This window comes from Galeopterus variegatus, unplaced genomic scaffold (assembly GCF_000696425.1).
Source record: "Galeopterus variegatus unplaced genomic scaffold, G_variegatus-3.0.2 Scaffold3766, whole genome shotgun sequence".
In the NCBI taxonomy this organism is placed as follows: Eukaryota; Metazoa; Chordata; class Mammalia; order Dermoptera; family Cynocephalidae; genus Galeopterus; species Galeopterus variegatus.
In genome coordinates this window covers 78,461-97,160 of record NW_007729877.1, presented here as the reverse complement: position 1 = coordinate 97,160, position 18,700 = coordinate 78,461, and positions in this window count along the sequence as shown.

Below are 18,700 nucleotides of genomic sequence, written 5' to 3'. Positions count from 1 at the left end.
TACTTTCACTTTCTTTTTGATGCTCCATTTGACCCAAACTTAACAAGTGTGAGCTCCTTCAAAATGGCTCCTATGTCTTTTTGACATATCATCAGTTTTTGTCAGCACCACGCTCAGCCAGTGAGCAAACCGGCCATCCCTATATGGGATCCGAACCCATGGCGTTGGTGTTATCAGCACCGCACTCTCCCGAGTGAGCCATGGGCCGGCCCTATATCATCAGTTTTTGAACACTCACTTACTTTAAATGCTTTCTGGTATAACAAGACATTCCAGACGCACCTTGTATTTTCCTTTCTCCAGCCCTGGAATTAGCCTTTTCTCCAAGGAGTTCTGATTTTGTTCAGAGCTCATTACCACCGGACTCTCATTGCTTCTAGGCCTTTGGAGTGACCAGAACTAGGAAAATTATATCTATTTTTAAAGCAATTGTTTGTACTGACAATTCCAATTCCAATCCAAAACCCAAAGTTCTTTCCTCCTTCCCCCATTCTGTCTTCATATCTCCTTTCTCCCACAGTAAAACCCTAGCTCCTCCAAAACCAATCTATTTACTCATTTACTACAATATACTCAAAATAGTTGAGGAATTACTTCACCACAATCATCACCGACTACAAACTGCCTGAGAAAGGTGAAGATTTTTGCAGTTTTATAATCTTTGGACTACATCCCACCAATGGTGTGCAGTCAGAGTACCATGTTCAAAAGTTTCTTGGATTAGTTCTTTGTTTTCCTCTGCATGGTTATTTGCACTAAGCTCTTAATAAATACTGAGAATAAGCTCAAGGTTAGAGTCGCTGGAAGCCAGAGATCTATCTAGCTACTTCAGAGCAAACTCATGCTTTCAGTCACTGTTGGGAAGCAGGACCCACCTCCTGCTGGGAAAATGGGCCAGAGCGCTTGCTCTTCCACATGACATGAAACTAGTGAAACTATAAGAAAAGGAACACACGCACCCCTACAAAGCTAATGCCAAGCAAAGTTCCCAGCTCAGAACTTGAGGGTCAAGGTCTGTCTCATTGTTTTAATGCTTCCTTGATTTGTGAAAGGAAGGCTGTGTACGGAGACCACCAGAGACAGAAACAAAGGGACACAGGAAGGGACTGAAGAGAGAGAAAGACAGAAAGCCAGAGGAGAGGGGAGGGAAAAACATGCAGAGAGAACGGCATCTACACAGAAGGCGGGCCGTGTAGTGTCCTGCAAAGCCCAAACTGTGTCAGTCTGGGCTACCCCTTCCCTGAATTCTCCTCTTTTCAGAGCAGGTGAGTTTGAATTGGAGGATAGGTCCTCCTGTCTGGGATAGTTAGACAGTTGGGAGATCCCCAGCAAGCTCTGATGTTCCACAATTCTGGACATCAGCTAAGCTTCCAGTCCAGCCAGCTCTGGCAAGCGAGACCTCAACAACCGCTGTGGGCGTCAGGGCAGATTCTGTGTTATGGAGGTGCCACAGGGTGGTGCTGGCGTCCTTGTGTCAACAAGATAAGACTTTCTCCTGATTCTTCTGAGCACATGCTACAGGCAAAGAAGAAGAGCTGAGTTCCTCCTTTCTGATGTCTGCTTTACACTGTCATGGCACGAAAGGAAACCAGAAAATTCCATATCTGATTTGAGAGTGAGAAATCTGTGTGAGGGCTGAGGATAAAAAGGAGCTGAGGGGCTGCTGTTGATGCAGACATGCCAATCCCCCACCCTCCTTGGTACTGCCCTCCCACTGACCACCCTGCTAATGGGGGCCATCACACACTCTGCATGACGCGGTGGGCTGTAGCCCTGTGGAAAAGCTCTTTCCACAGCTGCTCTACCCCACCTGCCCTCTAGAAAGTAGTTAATACAGATCCCTGCTAAATACCCAAGTTACAAGTATTTCAAAGACATATGGAACCGGGAGACTAGCAGACAGGTTTACTAAAGGGAAAAACTGTACTGAGAAACGCTTTTGGTGTATTGGAGGATGTGGGAAGATTTAGCCAAGGGTTCAAAGAAATCTGGCAAAAAAAAATAAAAAATAAAAAAAGCAGTAATCAGCCCCAGGAAACTAAAAAACTTACACAGGAAAATAAATGTCATGATAATACACCACTTGGCTCAACATTAAACAAGATTAACTGCATGTTATTTGTTTTTAAATCATAGGCTTGTTAGTATTATTTGATTTTTTAAACTGTGTTCAATTAATATTTTGGTAAAAAGTTACTTTGAAAAGTTTTTAGTGACTTTAGGATCTTCTCAGATCTGTTGGAGTAAGTACATCAGACCTGAATTCAGTGTGGCATTTGGCAGGAAGTTAGATGTTGATGTCCAGTGGTTTTGTTCTCCTACCTCTTTTCTCTAGAAGGTTCAAGTTCAGAGAGAAGCCAGGGGCTTGGAATGTGGCATCGGATCACGCATCCTCGGGGTAGTGGGAACACCGAAAGGTCACCTACAGCTCAGGGCACCCTGAGCCTCAGGCATCCTTGTGAGCCTGAAATTTCACCAAGAGTCATTGCACATACCCCACCCTTTATCCTGGCCTTCAGTTTGCTCAGCTCTAAAATTGGGAGGTGGAGAGAGCAGGGAAAGGTCACAGACAATTATCTATTTATTGTTTCACTCAATCAGGAAAGTTTACTGAGCACCTGCTACATCCCTACTGGTCACAGGAGTTAAGTTGTGAACCAGATCCATTAAGGCTCTGCCCTTGTGTGCTTATGGTCTACTGGGGGAGATTGACAAGAAACCTGGGAGCAGGTAAATACATAATTAGAAATTGTTGAGATAAAAAAATGATGAAGGGCACGGAATGGGGGTGCTTCTTAGACAGGGTGGTCAGGGAAAGCCTCCCTGAGGATGTGACTTTTGAGCTGAGGTTTGAGTGATGAGAAAAAGCAGTTTGGAGTTTATCCAAAGTGCTATGGGAGGAGGGGGTTCAGAGGAGCCTGGAAGGTCAGCGTGTCATAAGGGTGGACTTGTGTGTTTAAAAACATCCCCTGGCTACTGTGGGAGGAAACAGGGGTGAAGCAGGGAGACTCCAACGAGGCTGCTACTGTGGCTCAGGCAAGCGTGAGGGTGGCTGGAGAGGAGCGAATGGCTCGCAGAGGTAACTGGGAGTCCTAGAGTATTTCTGCAGTTCCTCCCATCCGAGGCCATCCCATCACTACCTTCCATCGGGCTCAAGATGAGTTTTGTCATCTGGCCTTGCAAGGACGAGACTGTCAAGCCATCTCGGCGACTTAATGGTGACTCTTAAAGAAACCACCAGCCCAGACAGGGCCTTTGCACTTTTTAAGAGGCGCCTTTTCCTCAGACAAACGCAGATCTACCCCAGAGCTCATGGACTTGCTCGTGAGGATCATCTGGATTTGCACGTCAGCTCCCCCTGGGTTGGGTGTCTTTGTGCAGTGCACAGCCTGCCCGAGAGTAAGTGGCGACTCTGACCTCTAGGTGAGGAGGGCCCAACTTGAAAGCGGGGACTTCCCAGACTCATAAGTGAGGGTGCTGGGGGCGGGTGGCGGTTAGAGACCCCTTTGAAAATTCCAGTGAGAGCTATAGATGAGCTCTAACCAAAAAGTACCTCCCCCCCCTACACACACAAGTTATCTTCCGTCCAACTGCCTCATTTCACGAATGGGGAAACTGAGTCCCGGGAGAGCGGCTAATGCTGGCCTGGGGCAGCTCCGAAACCGGGTTGTTCGGCCTCCCGGGGCAGCCTCAGGTGCAGGAGTCGGCCGGAGTTCTCCTCGATCCTCGGGCTTGCAGGGAGCAGCCCGGCAGCCCAGCACATCTGGGTGTCCTTGAAGCGCCGCCTGGTCCTGGTCGGAGGCTTTTCCGCGGGCGAGAGGAATGCGGGCTGTCCTTGGAGAGAATGCTCACATACCTCGGGGAGGAGCATGTGTGTCTTTTGCGGGAGAGGAATCAGGAGCCCTTTGAAGGGAGATTTCCTTCCCAGAAAATTAGAGCTTAGGACAGGCTGCGAGACGTCCCCTGGCGGCGCGCCTGCCCGCGCTTCCCGTCCCGTCTGGTCCGGTGGGGCCGAGCCCAGCTCCAGCGCGACCGCCTTGCACCTGACGGAGCTGCGCCCGCGCCACCTCGCCCTTCCAGAGACCTGGAATCTCCAGGGAGCCCGCGCCTGGCCCTGGAGCCCCGGGATCTCGCTGACAGCCCAGAACCCAGGAGTTCAATAGCAAGACACAGGAGAAAAATAAAGGGGGTGTGGGGATGGGGGTGCGTACGAGGAGAGGAGAAAGGGAGCAGTGGGGGGGGGGGAAAAAGGAAAAAAGAGACAAAGACGACAGGAAAGCAAGGAGGGCCTCACAGTCATTGACTTTTAAGACACCGCCTGGGACCTACACTCCCCACCCCTTTATTTCAGGTCTGTCCTTGATTGGCCCCATCCGTGTTCATTCATTCATTCCGTTCATCAGTACCAGTATTACGGAGTGCCAGGCCCTGCGCCAGGTGCTGGAGCACAGCCATGAGCCAAGCAGGACGATCCCTGTCTTTGTGGAGCTTAGACAGACAGACAGTGGTCAAACAAAATCCAAATGCAAAATAAACGGAGACAAGTGCTCAGCTGGAAAAGAACAGCCACTCTCTGGCCATGGAATGTGGGGACCTGACATCACATTTTGGGGTCAAGGACTTTAATGAGTCAGGGTTCCTTCCTTTTAACTTTTTATTTTGAAAATGTCAAACCTATAGAAAAGTTGCAAGAGTATTACAAGGAATATCTTACACCCATTGTCCAGATTCACCTGTTGTTAGTATTTGTCACGTTTGCTCACTCTCTCTGCTTTTTTTTTTCCGGCACCATTTGAGAGAAAGTTGCAGACATCATGACTCTTCACTCCTTAGCATTTCATCCTATATATTCTAAGAACAGGGAGTTTCTATATAACCACAATGTCTTGTCCAATAGTTTAAGATGAATATACTAATTGCATAAATGCACAGACTATTTTGGGCTGAATTATGTCCCCCCAAAATTCATATGCTGAAGTCCTAACCCCCAGTACCTCAAAATGTGACAGTATTTGGAGACAGAGCTTATAAAGAGGAAATTAAGGTAAAATGAGGTCATGTGGGTGGGCCCTAATCCAATATGACTCTTGTCCTCATAAGAAGAGGAAATCAGGACACAGACGTGTGCAGACACGAAGGAAAGACCATGTGAGGACACAGTGAAAAGGTGAGAGGGGAGAGTCCTCAGAAGGCACCAAACCTGCTGACACCTTGATCTTGGACTTCTAGCCTTTATAACTGTGAGAAAATAAATTTCTGTTGTTCAAGCCAGGCAGTCTGTGGTATTTTGTTATGGTGACCCTAGCAGTTTAATACACAGATCACAATCAAATTTCACGAATTGTCCTAATAATATTCTTTTTTAAATTAATTTATTTATTTTTAAGTTTATTCAATAATATTCTTTGTACCTTTTTTAAAAAAATCCAGGAACCACTCAAGGATCACATCTTGCATTTAATTTTCAATCTAGGCTAAAACAGTCTAGAGTATCTTCATAAATCTAGAACAGTCTTCCCCATATATTTATGGCCTGTCCTGCCACTGATGTCTATGAAGAATCTGGACCTGTGATCTTGTACAGTGTCTCACAGTCTAGATTCACCTGATTGTTAGAGTCCATTTTAATATCTTTGGCTAGAATACCACACAGGGAATGTTGTGTGGCTGAGGTAGGTATTGAAAACAAGCTGCCATTCACAGAGCACTTCCTGGGCAGCAGGCAATGCTCTGAGCATCTTGAATGCTCTCCACCCATGAGGGCAGTGAGAGACAGTGGCAGGGGGGGCTTGGATGCAGGGCTTTGGGTGCACAAGGGAGTCCAGGGCCAGTGCAAGAAGGAATTTAAGAATGGCAAAGGCCGATTGAGGCCAGATTATAGAGATGATGAATGCCAAGTTAAGGGACCTGGTTTTACACTAAGGCCTTGGGCACCTCTGAAGGTGTCTGGGAGGCATGCAGAGTCAGGGACATGCTTGTGATCAGAAAGCCCAGGTAAGAATGGCAAAGGCCGATTGAGGCCAGATTATAGAGATGATGAATGCCAAGTTAAGGGACGTGGTTTTACACTAAGGCCTTGGGCACCTCTGAAGGTGTCTGGGAGGCATGCAGAGTCAGGGACATGCTTGTGATCAGAAAGCCCAGAGGGTCTGGGTGCACTGTCCAAACCACACAAGGAGTGGCAGGGCTATAACTGGGGTCCAAGACTCCTGATTCCTAGTAGTTGTCTACATTGACACTTTAGCCCAAATGTTTACTGGGTGGTTAGGGCATCCCTTGGGAATCACTGAGATCAAGCCCAGGGAGGAGGTAAGATAAGACATAGATAAGAGTTTGAGCAAAGGAGGTTGGTGGGGCCAGGGGGCCTGTCAGTCTCCAGAGCCAGAGTCCAGACCAAAACGCAGTCTATGAAGTATACAGTAAGTGCCAAATAACCATGTGCCTCCTTCCTTCTTGTTGCTCCTTTACAAACTATTTTCACATTGCCTAGTTCATTTCACCTAAATAACAACCCTGTGCAGTGACCGAGAAGATGTTCTCATCTGACAGAGTCGAGCACCTGAGGCCTGGCGAAGTTCAGAAACAGTTCCCAGAAAGAGATAGTGATGGGGGGTTAGGGTGTCATTGCTGACCTCCCAAGGTACCGTGTGTCTCTTGGTATTTCAAATTCCATGGCATTCCCTTATCTGTCCCCAGTTTCCTTAGGGAAATGGAGTGGAGCAAAAAGGCAAAGAAAACAGGGCCCTGGTTCCAGGTTTCCAAAGGGAATTTTTTGAAGACAGCAATTCCCCTGCTTTTCAACTTCATTTGTTAGCACCGGAGCAGCTGGGCCAGTGAGGTGTCGGGTTTAGACAATGAGCCTGGCTGGGCACAGCCTGGGAGGGTGGGGACAGCCAGAGGTCAGCATGTTATGTGGCAGTCACCATTAGGTTCTGAGACACATGTGCACCTGGCAGTCTTTCCCAGAGAGCCAGTACCAGGGTGATAATGGGCTAAACCACAGCCAGCAGCCTGCAGGAGAAGAAGTGATCTCATGGCCACTGGCCCTAAGGAAGGACCAAGGGCCTCTGCCAAGTCCTGGGATGCTTTCTGGGACCAGGCCCTGCAGGCAGTCCTGAGACCCTGTGAGAGCTGCAGGGAGCCAGGTGGCTCAGTCCTGTGCCAGAGGGAAAGGCTGGTGGTGAAGACAACCAAGCTGTGCCCAGCACCTCGGAGCTGGCCTAGGCCACACATGATGTTGCTGGTGACTGAGACACTGCAGACCTGGCTTGGCATTTCCAGGGTCTGTAATGGGCCTGCCAAGAGAGCTAACAGCAGGGATATAGGTCATCAGACTTGAATCACCTGCCTGGTCAGCTGCTCCTGTCCCCACCAAAAACAAGCCACTCAGTCATGGCTTCCCCACCCCTTCCCCACATCCCCTTCTTCATGGAGAGGAGGAGCCAGGGCATAACCACCTTGTCTTAGTTCACTTTTGTGGCTGTAACTGAATAACACAGACTGGGTAATAAAGAATAGAGGTTTATTTAGCTTCTGTTTCTAAAGGCTGGGGAGTCCAAGAGCACGGCACCAGCATCTGGTGAGGGCCCTCGTGCAGCATCAAAAGATGGCAGAAGGTGTCATATGGCAAGAGGGCAAAAGCATGACAGCTCAGATCTCTCTTCCTCTTCTTATAAAGCCACCAGTCCCATCATGGAAGTCCCACCTTGGTGATGTTATCTAATCCTAATTACTTCCCAAAGGCCCCACCTCCAAATACCATCAATGTATGAATTTGGGGATTAGGTTCCCAACACATTAAATTTGGGGCACACATTCAAACCATGACATGTCAACCAAGACTTATTGAGGGGACACAGTACCAGCCACCATGAGTTACAGAGCTAGGTATGGCCTAATCTCTGCCATCTAGAAGCTTTCATATGAAGTTGCTGAAGTGGAGGTCAGTTACCATGCTACTCTGAGGGGTTATTTTATGGGGAGAAAAGTCAACTGACAAATAATCTTAATATAGTGCCTGGCTCCAAGCGAGAGTTCTGAAAGATGGAAATGAAATATATAGAAGAAAAGAAGAGACAGGAAGCAGGACGGTGGGGGTGGGGCGGGGGAAGGGAGGAAGGAAGGAAGGAAGGTTATTAGAAGATAATTTCTTGCAGTGGTTTGGTGTCAACAGGAAACACTCTGAGTTTGGGTATAAAAAGGCCACACAACACCGTACTCTAGGGACCCACGTCACTTTCAGGCACACAGCCACACCCATAGCTACCTGTAGCCACATCCTCCTGGGTAGACACTCAGCCTCACACAACGGTGTCAAGTCCCCAAATTCTCCAGAGGTCTGCAAGACTCGTCTTAAATCTCTCTGTTCCTGTCCACTCTGCACGCATCCAGGCACCAGGAAGGCCGACCTCCCCCTTCATAGCTCACAGCTACTACCACACCATACCCAGCTCTCAGACACACAGCCACATCCCAGGGACACAACCAGACACAGAGCTCAAGATGCAAGCAAAGTCAAACATGCAGGGACCCTCAGACCAGATGACAAACGCGCCAACCCTTCCCACTGGGAATCACACTGATGTTCTCTGCCTTGCTCAAATTTACACCCAAACGCGGTGGCCAAAACACACCCAAACTCAACTGGCTGGGTAGCGGCTGTAGCCCTGTCTCCAGCTCCAGAGTGTCAGGCGGTGGGGACCAGGGCTGGGGTCTTTGTGACAGGGGTCCCTGCCTTCCAATAAAGATGTCTTTGTCACCCAAGAGAGTGGGAAGAATTGGAAAGGAAGAAAGGGAGGCAGAAGGGAAAGAAACAGAGGAGACACTCAGACCAAAGCAATAGGCACCTCTCTGCCCTGCGCCTGCTCCCCTGCACAGCTCCCATAGGGAATGGAGAGAACGCTCCTTACAGGAGCAGCCTTCACTCCTGGAAGGGGCCTTAGGAATCCAGTTTCCAGAATGGGGCAGATGTCTGAAAAAAAAAATCTGCCCCTCTGAGTTCCTGGTTCTGTTATGCTCCTCAGAGAAGGACAAAAATAATAAATACCACTTCACATTTGAAACACCTTATTGATATTGCTGTATTATTATTATAACCTTGTACTTTCAATCATTAACCTCATTTTATGCAACTCGGCCTGTTTGTAATGTCACAGCTTCTGTGCAACCTCGGCCAGGAGAAAAGAGGTCCGAGATCTGGTTCTTTAAGGTCATGTAAATTCCTCGTGTGTCAGATCTCTCACCTCTCAAATGAGGGCAGTGTTTGAGGCCCCTTCCAGCTCTAATCTTTTCTGCTTCTACCAATCTAGGGCAGCGCTGTCCGATAGAAATATAGTGTGAGCCACATACATAACTTAAAATTTTCTAGTCACCATATTAAAAAGTAAAAAACAGATAAAAATAATTTTAATAATATACTTTATTTAACCCAATACAGCCAAAATATCAGTATCTCACCTACTAATCGATGTTTAAAAAACTATGATAAGCTATTTTACACTCTTTTTTCCTACAAGTATTCAAAGTCTGGTGTGTATTTTGTACTTACAGCACATCTCAATTCAGATGCTACATTTTCACCAGAAATACTTGATCTGTTTTTAGATTTCATAAAATTTGCAGTTGTAAAAGTAAAAGGTATGACCCACATACCTAAGTTGTTCTGACATAGTTTTTAAAATTTTTTCCAATAGCTGAACAGAGCATTGGTTTTTAAATTAAAATGGAATGAATGTGAAGTTTCGGTCTTCTCTCACTAGCCACACTTCGAGGGTTCCATTGCTGCATGTGGCTCGTGGTGACCATATCGGACAGTGGGGATCGGTGCCTGGGAGGGTGTATGGGGGCCCAGTGAGTGTGACCCTCTTCCCCCTGCTCTCATCCCCCTCTCCTCCAGAGCACCTGACTGACAGCTAGTTGAGGGTGAGATGGGAGTGGAAAGGTGTCACAGCCAATGTCAGCACAGCCCACACCTGCCCTGCCACCTCACTGTCTTCATGCCAGGAGAAGCCAGAGAAGGGGCCGCCCACCTTGCCCATGAAAACAGTCTCCATCTCCTTTCAGTGAAGCTGCTGCCAACGTTTCTGCAGGCGAAGGCCACATTTCCAGCTCAGACGCAAAGGCACGGGCTGGCGTCTGCTTCCTTTCCTTACTCAAAGGAATGCCCGCTGGGCAGCCAGCCCCGGCTGCAGCCCAGACTCTACGTGTCACTTCAGGGATTTGGACTGTATTAGCACAGGTCAAATGCAGAGTGATGGGGGAGGGGAAGAGTGGTGTGAGAAGGTGGTAGGGACAAGGTACCAGGGGACAGCAGGTGAGGCACTGGCTTCAGCAAACAAGGCCAAGAGAAGGACAGGTGCACTTCAGGCCCCACACCCTACCATGGATACAGGGACAGTTTCTGGATTTCAGAAAGTCAGAAGAGTGGTGTGAGAAGGTGGTAGGGACAAGGTACCAGGGGACAGCAGGTGAGGCACTGGCATCAGCAAACAAGGCCAAGAGAAGGACAGGTGCACTTCAGGCCCCACACCCTACCATGGATACCGGGACAGTTTCTGGATTTCAGAAAGTCGACAAGTTCATATGTTGAAGTCCTGACCCCAGTACCAGAATGTGAGCTTATTTGGAGATAGGGATATTGCAGAGGCAAGTAGTTAAGATGAGGTCATAACTCTCCTACTAGAGTAGGGAGGGCCCCTAATCCAACACAACTGGTGTCCTTATAAAAAGGGGAAATTTGGAGACAGGCATGCACACAGGGAGAACACCATGTGAAGATTGTAGTAATGCTGCCACAGCCCAAACAACTACCAGAACCAGGAGTAAGGCTTGAAACAGATCTTGCCTTGGTGCCTTCAGAGGGAGCACAGCCCTGCTGAACCTTGATCCCAGACTTCCAGCCTCCCGAATGGAAGAGAATAAGCTTCTGTCGTATAAGCTGCTCAGTTTGTGGTATTTTGTTATGGCAGACCTAGCAAACTCGTACATGAAGGTGGCGTCTCTGCTTATCTTCCTACTCCGTATTCACCAGCACGTGTCCCTGACGCAGCTCCCTCGGGATGGGAGGAGGTGAAAGATAGCAGGAGGTGAAAGATAGCAGGAGCTGAGACACCCAGCATCCCCAGCTCCAGGGACTCTCTTCGGTGGGATCTGGTCAGTTCCTGTGATGCCCTGGTGGCTGTGTGGATAGACTCAGGACCCCTCTTCTGTCTGGGGGTGTTTATGTTGTCTTCTTGACTCCCACTGTGTCTCTGATCTCTGTCGAATCTCATACTTAGTGGGAGGGGTGCTCCCAGCTTCCCTTGCAGTCCTCTAGGCTCACTACTGACCCCTGACAAAGCAATGGGGAAGCTGCCTGGCTGGGAAAGAATCCCTGAGAGGTACGTGCCAAAGTCCTACCCCAGGGACATGGGATCCCCGCCCCCTCAGAGATGAACAAAAAGTATGGACCTTCCCTCACCACATAATCAGTCTAGATCCTTTGCATTTTGGGTTTGTTGCCATGGAGATAAGCAGGATGCAGCTGCCTGTGTCTGACACTGACAAAGCCTCTGTACTTGAGGACATCAGATAGACCAGGGTTTCTCAACTAGCAATATTGACATTTGGGCCAGATAATTCTTTGTTGTCCTGTGCATTGCAGGATGTTCAGCAGCATCTCTGGCCTCTACCCACTAGATGCAAGTAGCACCCCCTTTACACCCCCCCCAAAATGTCTCCAGACATTGCCAAATATCCCCTGGGGGACAAAATCACACACAGTTGAGACACACTGAGCTGGACCAACCTCAATACACTGACTTTCTCCTCTGAGATACTTACAATCTGAGGTTATTCTTATTTTATTATTTCAGTGATTTTAAAAATCTATTTACTACTGTCTGATATCAGTTATATATATTTTAAAAATCTATGAAGAAAAAAAGACTACAAGAAAATATTAATCATGGTTTTCTTTGAATTCTGAGTAGTGGATTTATTGGTGGATTGTCTTTCCACTTTTCCGGATTTTTCTTTTATTTGTTATATTGAACATGTATTAGTTTTATCATTGAATAAAATCTATTTGACTCGTGACTCAGGCATTTTCATATTAGATACAATAGTAAGAAACTATTGCACACAGGATAAAAAATCTAGTTAAGAGAGCAAGGTGATAAAGGAGAAAGAACATGGTGCAAATCCCGGCATTTCCACTCATCTAGTGGCCATGGGAATGCTGTTAATATCCACCCTGCTAAACTGAACTAAGGCTAAACGTGGGAATACTTGTAAAGCATCTAGGGGTTTAATATATGGTGGCTCACCCAATTATTAGGCCCCCTTCCAGCTCAAGATTCTGGGCCCCTCCTTATCCTATACCTGTGCTAACATGGAGTTCTCTGCATAGAGGAAGAGTCCTCTTTAGGTGTGCCCTTGGAACGCCAATAGGGGTCCTGTCTTCGTCCGTTTTCTATAACAGAATACCACAGAATATAAATTACCAGGTAATTTATAAAGAAAAGAAGCTTATTTGGCTCCTGGAGGCTGGGAAGTCCAAGAGCTTGGCAAGAGTCCAAGAGCCTTGCTGTGTTATCATGTCGTGGAAGGGCAGAAGGCAGAAGTGAGCTTTCTTCTTTCAATCACCCTATGAGGAAGGACTAATAATACCCCTTTTAGAGATGGGTAACCAAGCTCAAAGAGATTACGTGACTTCTCTTAAGGCTATACGCTGGAAAGCAGCAAGAGTCAGCATTAAATAATCTGACTTTTTCATTAAATATTCCAGCTCCTTAAACCTGCCCATTTTTACAGGTGAAAAAATTGAAGCTCAGAGAATGAGGTGACTGGTGCCCAAAGGCACCCAGCAGCAATGCTGTGAAAAGGAGCCAGACTCAGCATCAGTGCACAGTCAGTGCACAGATTCTTAGTATCAGACTCTTCGTGTTAGTTCACAGCACATGCACAGGAAGCTCCTATTTAAGGGAGAAGAAAGAGGGTGCTGACATTTCACTAAGCAATTACTGAAGTCAGGAGTTAAGGATAACATCTTGGTTTAGAGAATAACATCTGGAGCCAGACAGTCTGAATTGGTGAGTTCTAGCTCTATCTCTCATGCCAGCTCTGTTATCCTGGGCAGGTTACTTAAAGTCTCTGGGCTTCCATTTCCTCATCTCTAAGAAGAAAAAAAAGAACACATTTAAGAACAAATAAATTTATCTGCATACTCACTTAGAATATACCTGCCACATAATGACCAATCCATAAACATTAGCTGTTACCAAACTTTGCACAATGAGCTACTAAGAAATGAGGCAGTGACTAAATTTTTTGTTTTATTCCTTCCCAAAAAAGTATTTTTCCCATGATTTAAAGTAAATCACTATTACTGTGAAAAGTTTGGAAAAAACAGCTAAGTATAAAGTGAACAATAACAATCACCTATAATGGTAACTGTATTAGTCTGTTTCTGATGCTTAGAACAAAATACCTGGAACTGGGTAATTTGTAAAGAAAACAAAATTTATTGGTTACAGTTTCAGAGGCTGGGAAGTCCAAAGTCCAGGGTACACATCTGGTGAGGGTCTTGGTGGTGGCGATAGTGACCCAGGAGTCTCACATTGCAAGAGGGTGGAAACAGAGAGAGCAGAGAGAGAAACAGACAGACTCTCCTCTTCTTTTAAGGCCCTCAGAGCCACGCCCCTGACCACCATTTTTAATCCATTCATTACAGCATGGTCTTATAATTTAATCACCTCTTCAAGGCTCCACCTTTCAATTACCGTAATAGGATTCCAACACTCTTAACAGTCACAGTGGGGGCCAAGTTTCTAATACATAAAACTTGGGGGGGGACACAATTCAAGCTTCAATGAGTTTTGGGGAGACATAATTCAATCCACTACAGTAACTAATTAAAAACAACAGCAAAAAACTTATTACTTTGTGAGATTTCAAACATATACAAAAATAAAAAGGATGATGTAGAGCACATGGAGATGTGCCCATCACTCAGATTCCTCAAATACTAACTCCTGGCCAATTTTATTTCATTTATAGCCCCATCTGCTTCTCTCCTACTCCCACCTTCAATTTTTTGGAGCAAATCCCAGATATCATACAATGTCATCTCTAAATATTTCAGTATATATCTCTGAAATATATGGGTTCTCTTTTTTTAAGTTATAAAACCAACTTTAAAAATTAACAATAAATGTTTAATATCATCATATTACCAGCATCCAAGTTTCCCCCAATCGTCACATAAATGTTACAATTTGTTTGAATAAGGAGCCAAATTGCATTCACATGTTGGATTGGCTAATGTTCCTAAATTTCTTTTAATCTATAGATCCCCCCTCCATCTCTTCTCTCTCCATTGCTGCTCATTTGTTGAGGAAATTGAATCATTTGTCCTATAGAGTTTCCATAGCCCGGCATCCCTATGGTATTACTTAACATGTTCCCGTGGACTGTGTTTCTTGTAAATTAGTAGTTCTAGAGGTCTGGTCGGATTCAGTTTGAGTTTGTGCCAAAAATACATTGTAGATGGCATGGTGGACTTCCACCGGGAAGCACGTAATGTCAGTCCCTTGGTCTCTCTTTTTGAGAAATGAGCAGCCTTTGATGATCGTAGTCCAGATCCACAAATTTTGTTAGGGGTTCCAAAATAGTATATTCTAAACCAGTACTTTTCATTTATTAGCTAGAATGTTTCTATAAAGAAAAACTTACCCTCCTCATGAGATATAGTTCACATAAGAAAAGCAGGATGAACTCGTGGTTCTTTATGGCCACCTTTCAAAATAAAGATCTCCAGCATTATCTAGAGGTAACCAATTAATTTTGCTCCTGTTTGGTTTTGTTTTTGAATCATTACCAGTTGGTATCTATATTATTAACTCATGGATATAAGCAGATTTTACATGTTTTAGTCCGTTGCAATTGTTATTCTTATTAATGCTCAAATTATCTGAAGTTTCTCTTCTTTTTCTTTGCTCTTAGGTTGTATTGGGATTATTTGATCTTCAAAGGTTTGGTAGAATTTCCCTGTGAAACTATTTAGGCCTGGTGCTTTTTGTGGAGGAGCTGTTTACTTACTTTCTCTATTTCTTCTTTGATAATCAGTCTATGACTTTGTGTCTGTACCAAGATCAATTTAGTTAGGTTGTATTATTCTAGAAAATTATCCATTCATCTCAAATTTTTTTGCGTAGAGTTGAGAAAAAGTGTCTATGTTTTTATTTTAGATTTCCTCTGCTTTGATATTTATTTGTGTCTGTACCAAGATCAATTTAGTTAGGTTGTATTATTCTAGAAAATTATCCATTCATCCCAAATTTTTTTGCGTAGAGTTGAGAAAAAGTGTCTATGTTTTTATTTTAGATTTCCTCTGCTTTGATATTTAACTCCACCCACCCTTGACTAGTATTTTTACTTTTGTGTATCTGTGCTTTCTCCCATTTCTTTTCTTGACTAGTTTAGCTGGTGGTTTGTATATTTTGTTGGTTGTTTCAGCCTTGGGTTTATTTATTTGCTCTGCTTCCTAATTCATTGATTTCTGCTTTCATCTTTATTAATTTCTTCCATCTCGATTCTTTTGGCTTACTTTGTTGTTCTTTTCTTGCTTTTTGATGTTTAATTCATTTGTTTTTATTTTTATTGATATAGGTATTTAATGCTAAGCTTTTTCTCTATTAACTACCTTAGCTAAATAGCATAGACTTGATTATTTGTATTTCCACTATCATTATTTTCAAGAAATTCTGTAGTTTCATGTTGTGCTTCTACTTCTCACTAACAGCTGCTTATGAACATTTAAAAAAATTTTTTCAGATAGAGTGGTGTTTTTGGTTTTTTATTTTATTAATATTAATCAGTTTTGTGTTCCTTTTGTCCTTTGAAATTCATTAAGGTTTTATTTGTGGCCCAAGGTGTAGTCACCTGAGAAGGTGTTTTCTCTGCTATCAGGGTTCGGATTTGTACATTCATCTATAAGATTTACTTTTTTTGTAATATTTGGATCTCCTACATCCTTACCGTCCACTTGATCTATTGCGGATTGAGAGAGATGTATTATAATCACCTATTATTAGTGGGTTTTTGCGCATTTCCCACCCACCCCTAATTCTGGTTGTTAGGTACATAAATATTAATAACTGATATACCTTCATTGTGACTTGTTGCCTTTAGCAGTTTAAAGTCTCCTTGTCTCCTTGAATGCCATTTGGTCTGAGTTCCATGTTGTCAGATATTGCAACTTGCTTTTAAATTTTAACTTGCATTTGCCTTAATATCTATCCTTTTATTTTTAACCTTTCAGAATCTCTTGTTTTAGATGTCTCCTGTGTAGAGCAGAGTATTGGATTTTGCTGTGTTAGCCAATCTGGAAATCTTTTCTTAATAGGTAAATTAAGTTCATTTACATTTGTTGATATGATTGATATATTTGACCTTGGCTCTGTCATCTTATTTTATCTTATGTCTAACTTTTAATATAAGTTTTTATCCTTAAAACTTTCCTTCCAGCCTTGTAATCCCTTTCCTGGGCAAAGTTCCATATGATGTGCTTTTGTTTCCACCATCCTTCATGCTGTTTTTGATGCTATTTTCTAGTTCACACTGATCGTATATCCGTCTTGTGATCCTAAAGCTTGCAAACCTCAGCCTGCTAAAACACTTAGAGTCACAGCATTAGTTTGCTGCAGTGTGTTTCATTACGAACGAAGGAGTTGTTTAGAGAGACTCACCCAGGCTTGCTTGACATAGGAATGAACCCGGAGTTTGGAAATTAAGACAAAGGGTGTTAGGAGAGGAGAGAAATGTTTCTGGGAGCATTTTCCCTTGCTTAATGAATTACTAGGAGATTTGTGGCTGCCCAGCCTGTCTGGGTAAGTCTTTCAGCATGTGGACCCAGAAGTGTCATGGACTTGCTCCACTATATCCTCACTGCCCTTTCCATGAACTGCGACACTTCCTGTCACCAGTTTATTTTCACTTCTCTCCTGGCAGCTGTCCACCGCAATCGGCATGCATTTGAAATCATTTGCTACTTACTTGTGAATTCACGCTAGGGAGAAAGGGAAGAAAATAACCATTCCTGGGGACCCCACATCGTCATGAATTTGAAAGAAAAGTCAACATTGAAGAAAGCTCATTTCCACTTTTTTTTTTTTTTTGCCATCCTAATGACTGTGGATTAAGAGACCCAGAGAATGCTAAACTGTAGGAGAAGGGAAAGAAAAGTTCAAGTCAGTGGCAGGGGTGCCTTGATGAGGTTGCAGTCCCTTTGCCAGCCCTGCACAAGCGAGGCAGCTGCACAATTCTTCACCCTCTCAAATCTGTTCTTGGGTTCAGTGCTTGACTCACCTACCACAGGCGGAAACTGCACATTTTTGGCATTTTCTTAGAATTTTCTGGAGAGCTTTGATTGCTCTCATATGCATGGGTTTTGTTGTTTGTAAACTAGAAACAAAGGAAGTTGAAGCTGGGAAGCAACCTCAGAGGAAGGCAACATGGTCACAGCAAGAGCTTTGGTTCAAATAGTCCTGGATTTGGGCCGGCCCGGTGGCGCACTGCTACAGTGCGCTGCTTGGGAGCATGGTGGCACTCCCGCCGAGGGTTCAGATCCCACATACAGACCGGTTCCCGCTCACTGGCTGAGCGAGGTGCGGGCGCAGCACCGAGGTTTGCGATCCCATTGCTGGTCCCGGTCCGGTACGGGAGCGACACTGAGGGTTGCGATCCGTTGCCAGACACGAAAAAAGACAAAAAGGAAAAAAAAAAATAGTCCTGGATTCAAATCTCAGCTCTGACACTATCTGTGTGAGCTCTCTGAGCCTCTGCTTCCTCATCTAAACAACTGGGAATATAATATCACACAGGGGTTTTGTAAATCTTAAATGAGATAATCTAAGTCAGTGGTCTCAAAGTGTGGTCCCCAGATTAGTGGCATGAGCATCACCTGCGAGCTTGTTAGATATGCATATTATCAGGCCTTACCCCAGATCCACCAAATCAGAAACTCAAGTGGTGGGTCGTGCAGTCTGTGTTCTAAAAAATCCTCCAGGTGATTCTATGCCTGCAAAAGTCTGAGCACCACTTGTGTCAGTAAAGCATCGAGCACGGAGTTGGCAACATAGCAAATCCTAGATAAATGGTAGCTCTTAGCGTTGTTATTCTACAGAGCTCAGCTCAATCCTGCTTTTATAGCTTCATCGACAAGGGCCCAGGGAGGTAGCACTTTGCTCAATATTAGAGTGAATTAGTGGCACAGCTGGGGTTGAACCCATATCTCCTCGTTCCCCGAAAGATACGCCTTCTTGTCTGCTCTCTTTCTCGAAAAAATTAACAATGATGAACCAATGTGTCTTCTATATACTAAGTTTAGGAAATAGAGATAACAGCTCAAATTAACATTAAAGCTTACCTACAAACCTAACCTTCCCCTCCCAAGGGACAGCCATAGTTGACTTTTGTATGTTTTCTTCTATATTTTTTAATGTGGATAAATGTAGGTGTACAATATGATATGTACATATAATATATGTATATAATATGTATTGTTATTCATATAATATGTGTGTATATATAAGTATAGTAACACAAAGTAGGGATCACACTGAATAAATGGCTTAAAAGTTAATAGCTTAGAAGTATTACTAGGTTGGGGCCGGCCCGGTGGCGCACTGGATAGTGCGCCGCTTGGGAAGCGCGGCGGCGC